Source organism: Schistocerca cancellata, chromosome 8, assembly GCF_023864275.1.
Source record: "Schistocerca cancellata isolate TAMUIC-IGC-003103 chromosome 8, iqSchCanc2.1, whole genome shotgun sequence".
In the NCBI taxonomy this organism is placed as follows: Eukaryota; Metazoa; Arthropoda; class Insecta; order Orthoptera; family Acrididae; genus Schistocerca; species Schistocerca cancellata.
The window spans coordinates 411,940,664-411,947,502 of NC_064633.1; the positions used below are offsets into that span (position 1 = coordinate 411,940,664).

Below are 6,839 nucleotides of genomic sequence, written 5' to 3' on the forward strand. Positions count from 1 at the left end.
AAGACACAGTGTCCACAGATCAGTGGTGGAGGTCAGCGACCCAAGCTGACAGGACTGCCGAGCAGATGCCGGTGTCAGCCCTTCATCTATGAGGCATGGTGGGCATGGGGTGACCTTGCGAGCTGTGCTTCGTTCAGCCCCTTGCAGTACCAGGAAACACGCTTCTGCTCTCTTAACCGCGGGATGAAATAGGCTGATGTGCAACCCCAGCAATGGACGACGGTGGCCCACGGCCGGAATTGGGACAGGTGATGGTTCAAATGGCTCTGAGCATTATGGGACTTAACTGCTGAGGTAATCAGTCATGGGACAGGTGACTTGGAGGTGATGACAGGAGCTGACAGATTCTGATGGCCGTAGTTGTGAGGACATAAGTTCGATCTGCGGCCCATATAGTCCGCTGCTGGACTCCAGCAGGAGGTCCCAAGGAAATGGCAGACAGACTTTGGTGACCTTACGGGTGAAGCCAGGCTGCAGCGGACGCCAATTCAGAGCCCGACCGCGACGACTTCCACAGCTTGGCTGGACGGCTGGCTATTAATTCAGGGCAAGGCAGGTATTGTTGTGGTTGAGGTCACATATGCAGCCTGCCAAACTTCATCGGAATAGCTCTAAACACCGGTTTTTGCCGTGGTGTCCAGGTGGCAGTGGCAGAGTCCCTGATATGGTTTAAGTGCTGGGCTTGCGGATGTCGGAATGTGCCCTCGTTTCGACATAAGGCCTTGGCTTGTGTCCGCGCCGCTACGAACTCATTATAATGGGATGCTGACTCAATTTAGTTTATAGACAAGCAAGGGGAAGGTTACGGATTGTAAATAGGAAACAACGTCGTTGCTGTGGTCCTCACGTCAGCTGATACTGTGTGTGTGGTTTTAAAGTGTGAAATAAGGTGCGTAGTTGTATAGAGACCTGTAGCAAGGAACGAATGAACAGTGTAGTGCTAGAGTTCTACTTTATTAAATAACTTCTTTCCACAACAGTTGTGTACGGTACCGATGAACCGGATCACGTAGCGCTACTTTAAACAGAGATTGGATTCGGAAGCATTGAGACTCCAGATTTCATCCAGCCACCCTGATTTAAGTTTGTCGTGCTTTCCCTAAAATCATTCCAGGCAAATGCTGAGATGGTTTCTACTGGAAGGTCACGGCCGACTATCTGTCCTATTCTCATCAAACTAGACCTGTAAGCTTGTAAATGTCTGTATATATGGATTATGTTACTTTTGTTGTTCTTAAGTTTTAATACCAATAAATGTGCCCTTGGCCTCGTAATAGCGATCCACGAACGAGTACAAATACTGTGAGTAATAGTTCTAGTCACACATTACTTCATTCACTTCTTTAGGCTTTGCACGCCTCTGCAAACTTGGCGTTTCAGCTGCTACACTGTTACATTTCTGGACAGATTATTTATTTATTTACCGTAGGGCTTTTTGACACAACGCAAAAATACGTAGAATGAAGAGCATAATACATACATTTCGAACTTTTACAAACAAACGCTTATGATATATACGTAATCTACCGATTTTGGAGTCGCGAGCAGGAAGTCCCTTGGTCTACCTTCGCGTGATCTTATGGGTCATTCTCGCGTGATGTGCCTGGTTGTCTGTAGTTACTCGCAGTCACAAAGAGGGAATGGTTAATTACCTAGTGTGTGTAAAAAAATGTGCTGGTCTCCCATGTTTGGTTGTAATTCTATTTAGCAGTAACAATGTTTTACATGGCCAATTGTTTTTGGATTGTAGATGCGACATCATTATTTTGTTGTCCTATCAATTCTTGAGGGCATGCATTTATAAGCCTGAACATAAAGCAGTGACAGTGAGAAGTCAAATACTCTGGACTGGGTACAGATATAGCGCCAAGAGAGACAGAAAACCGAATCAAGGTGTTGAAAATACTGTAGGAGGACGGTGAGTACAGCATCAACAGAGGGACGATAATCATGCCGTCCTACAGGAAAGTGGTGAGACACCAGAAGTGCTGGAATACCGTTAGAAGACAAGACCGCTTAAAACACGATTCCAAGAGATGAAAAGGAAGCCCTTGGATACAACACATTAGCAAGATAGTATGAAGGTATTCACCAAGCTGGAAAGGCAGCCACCTTCGCTGTTATTGCTGGTGGTCGTCCAGAGCGGAATCGGTTATGGTTTGCACCATCGACATCTTGACGGACTGGTTGATCTTTAGTATCCATGATCTTTATGAACACATTCTTAAGAGCTTTTGTATTTCGTAGAAGAAGGTGTGGAACGTGGTCTCGCGGTAGCGTTCTCGCTTCCCGAGCACGGGATCCCGGTTTCGATTCCCGGCGGAGTCAGGGATTTTAACCTATCTCGAGGTCATCATCATCATCATTATTACGGTCGGAGGAAGGCAGTGGCAAATCACCTTCGCTAGGACTTTGCCTAGTACACTGGTGCGGGTCTTCCGGATCGCCCCCTTCGCTCTGTCAAGGAGTATGGGACTTAATATCATCAGATGAGAGTATAGAATGTGGTTTAGTACTGCTAGCCACTCCGTAGGGGTTGATTTGATACCACGAACAACCATCCTCATGGTGGTATTTAGCTGAACGTCTACTTTTTGTACGTATGGGCAGTTTAGCCAGAGTGGGGAACAATATTCAGAGATTGAGAAGACAAGACTATGAGCAGAAGAACGTAGTATGGATGGTCATGCTCCCCAGGTTCTGCCGCATAGGTTTTGGATGATGATTCTTGTTTTCAGTTTTTCGTGTGTTTTTGTTGGACGCTTTCTGAAAGATTGAGTACTACCGAGGGGCATCCCAGGTTCTTCGCTGCTTTATTGCAAGCGTAATGTTTTCAAGCTGTACGAGTATGTAGAATTTTCTTCCGACGAGTTTACTATTTAGGAGGAATGGGAAAACCTTTGTTTTGGTTGGTTGGTTGGTTGGTTGTAGTCTCCATTTCGAAAGTACTTTTCCACAACTTCTAACCCGTCAGTTGCGATTTTTTGTGATCGTTCAATTGAGCTACACTTTGTCGCAAGCACCCAGTTATCATCGTAGCCAAACTTTTATTTGATTTTGGTTTCGGTATGCCCGCAGTGTACAGCCTCAAGAGAAGTGGAGCAGAGACTGATCCTTGTGGCAGACCGCTCTTTAATTTTATTGCGGAGCTGATATGATTGCTTGGTACACTCGATCGTTTAGCACACTAACGAATATGCGAGCGGTTGGTTTCGATAGCTGAAATCGTGAGAGTTTCACTACTTATTTTAAATGATTTTTAATGCTCTGACTAGAGACAGAATCACTAACGCCCGCCAAAAAATTGACTTTCCCCTAATGTAGCGCAGCCGAAGAGCACCGTGTAGGCGGATGGTGGGACGGTCGTGACGCAGGCGGCAGATCCGGGAAGCGGGCGAGCCAGAACTGAAGCACCCTTAGGCCGCCCCCGGCCCCTGACAATGCTCGTTTTGTGGGCCTCGAGAGCGTGGCCAAAAAGGCACTGCTTCAAGTGTCACGTCGCGCGCCTTTGTCTATTCATACAGGCTGAAAGGGCATCCCACCACAAAATTTTCAAAATTTGTAGCGTTGTGTTTTTCCTCTCGTTGCTGGTGAATGACGGCGAAGCTGGTGACAGTTAACGAATACTTTTTCCTTTCTCTTGTGAAGGGAAGGAGTGTAACGCACGTTTTTCCAGTCGCCAGTGACAGGCATGACAAAGGAGTTGTTATTCGATTCGGATTTTGCTTATTTTAACTACATTAAAGAACGTAGACGGCGTTATACCTGTTTCCTTTGTGCAGTCACGCTGAAATACTAGTCAATTGCATAACCAAGCATATACACTCCTGGAAATGGAAAAAAGAACACATTGACACCGGTGTGTCAGACCCACCATACTTGCTCCGGACACTGCGAGAGGGCTGTACAAGCAATGATCAAACGCACGGCACAGCGGACACACCAGGAACCGCGGCGTTGGCCGTCGAAAGGCGCTAGCTGCGCAGCATTTGTGCACCGCCGCCGTCAGTGTCAGCCAGTTTGCCGTGGCATACGGAGCTCCATCGCAGTCTTTAACACTGGTAGCATGCCGCGACAGCGTGGACGTGAACCGTATGTGCAGTTGACGGACTTTGAGCGAGGGCGTATAGTGGGCATGCGGGAGGCCGGGTGGACGTACCGCCGAATTGCTCAACACGTGGGGCGTGAGGTCTCCACAGTACATCGATGTTGTCGCCAGTGGTCGGCGGAAGGTGCACGTGCCCGTCGACCTGGGACCGGACCGCAGCGACGCACGGATGCACGCCAAGACCGTAGGATCCTACGCAGTGCCGTAGGGGACCGCACCGCCACTTCCCAGCAAATTAGGGACACTGTTGCTCCTGGGGTATCGGCGAGGACCATTCGCAACCGTCTCCATAAAGCTGGGCTACGGTCCCGCACACCGTTAGGCCATCTTCCGCTCACGCCCCAACATCGTGCAGCCCGCCTCCAGTGGTGTCGCGACAGGCGTGAATGGAGGGACGAATGGAGACGTGTCGTCTTCAGCGGTGAGAGTCGCTTCTGCCTTGGTGCCAATGATGGTCGTATGCGTGTTTGGCGCCGTGCAGGTGAGCGCCACAATCAGGACTGCATACGACCGAGGCACACAGGGCCAACACCCGGCATCATGGTGTGGGGAGCGATCTCCTACACTGACCGTACACCACTGGTGATCGTCGAGGGGACACTGAATAGTGCACGGTACATCCAAACCGTCATCGAACCCATCGTTCTACCATTCCTAGACCGGCAAGGGAACTTGCTGTTCCAACAGGACAATGCACGTCCGCATGTATCCCGTGCCACCCAACGTGCTCTAGAAGGTGTAAGTCAACTACCCTGGCCAGCAAGATCTCCGGATCTGTCCCCCATTGAGCATGTTTGGGAGTGGATGAAGCGTCGTCTCACGCGGTCTGCACGTCCAGCACGAACGCTGGTCCAACTGAGGCGCCAGGTGGAAATGGCATGGCAAGCCGTTCCACAGGACTACATCCAGCATCTCTACGATCGTCTCCATGGGAGAATAGCAGCCTGCATTGCTGCGAAAGGTGGATATACACTGTACTAGTGCCGACATTGTGCATGCTCTGTTGCCTGTGTCTATGTGCCTGTGGTTCTGTCAGTGTGATCATGTGATGTATCTGACCCCAGGAATGTGTCAATAAAGTTTCCCCTTCCTGGGACAATGAATTCACGGTGTTCTTATTTCAATTTCCAGGAGTGTAGTACACTGCGTGCCAATGTGACATTTGTTGCATGCCTTCTTCAAGGTGCTGTTATCTTAATGACCATTCTGGTATTTCAGTAATATCTAACTACAGAGTGTTGATCTGGGTCCACTAAGGACCTTCTCCGACTGTGGTGCGAGTACCTAATGTATGGAAGTTGAACCGCGGTGCCGACATGCTTTCACGAAAAGAGTTCTGCCGCCAACTTACCATTAGTGGAAGGTACTTTCCCTACTAATGTTATTGTTATAATGTGACTTCTAATAATAAAATAGTGTCACTGAGAAATCAAATACTCAAGACTGGGTACAGATATAGCGCCAAGAGAGAAAGGAAACCGAATCAAAGGGGTTGAAAATACTGTAGGAGGACTGTGAGTACAGGATCAACACAGGGACCATAATTTGCGGTCCTACAGGAAATTAGTGACACACCAGAAGTGCTGGAATACCGTTAGAAGACAAGACCGCTTAACACACGATTCCAAGAGATGAAAAGGAAGCCCTTGGATACAACACATTAGCAAGGTAGTGTGAAGGTATTCACCAAAATGGAAAGGCAGCTAGAGGCTGTAGTTCGCGGAATTCTCATAACAGTCACTTTTATGATTTTGACGTACAAGGAGAACAATTTCTGTTGTTCATTACTCAGATCCCAGTCACAGGTTTGCTTCAACAGTAATACTCTTTACTATCTGACTTCCTTCTGTATTTCCCATTTAAACCGTATATTTTATGACAGTTCTATAAATAATTTTTTGTGGTCAAACTTGTGAGTAGACAAACGCGGCCTGCCACGACTTCTTAGCTTGTGCCTAATTCTCCATCTCAAAGAAGCACCTTTTTCCCTGTCTCTGTCAGAGAACGGTATTACTTGGCAGAAGAATGACTTTCTCTGTATCTCCTTTCTTTCCAGGACCTCTTATCTTACTGGATTGATAATTTCTCCTTAACCAAATGTGTTAGTGCCTAACAATTTTTTTATCTTACAAAGCAAACATTGCTATTGAGGCTTTTATCTCTCGCTCTGTGGAATGCACTGAGATTGATTACTGTATTTTCCATGGGATTTTTGTGGCGACATAGTTTACATTTTCAAGTTATTTTGAGCTGAATTTCTGTCTGCGCGTCTGATTATCACTATAACCTGAAGAAAAACATTGGCCCGTGGGGGGATCGAACCCACGACCTTCGCGTTATTAGCACGACGCTCTAACCAACTGAGCTAACGGGCCACACGACAGCAATGAATGAATTTAATCAAAATACGGTACTTAAGTATTTGAATGCTTTGTGCTCCAAGACAAAAATAACAGTTGATGGTAACCAGAATGAGGCTATGTACGCAAGACTAGTGAAAGTTTGTCGTTGGCGTCCACAGGTTCGCTTGTGAAAGTTAGCTAAAGACGATAGGCGTGGGCGCACGTATTCTTCGATCCCTGAGTTGTAGGCAGCCCGCTGTTGAATTTGAATTATTTGCCTGTAGACAAATGTTGTGTTGTATAAGGCATTGTCAATTGTTACATAATTATGCAGCTGGTTATAGAAATTATACAACAGGTAGATACATAATTCTACAGATGGTTGCACA

The 6,839-nt window shown here is 47.2% G+C and overlaps 1 non-coding gene across 1 annotated transcript; it reads right to left on the reverse strand.

The window, feature by feature from the left end:
* Positions 1 to 6,409: 6,409 nt before the first annotated feature.
* On the reverse strand, positions 6,410 to 6,483 carry Trnai-aau (transfer RNA isoleucine (anticodon AAU)). The gene has a single exon. It is a non-coding gene; the product is annotated as a tRNA-Ile (tRNA).
* Positions 6,484 to 6,839: the final 356 nt, after the last annotated feature.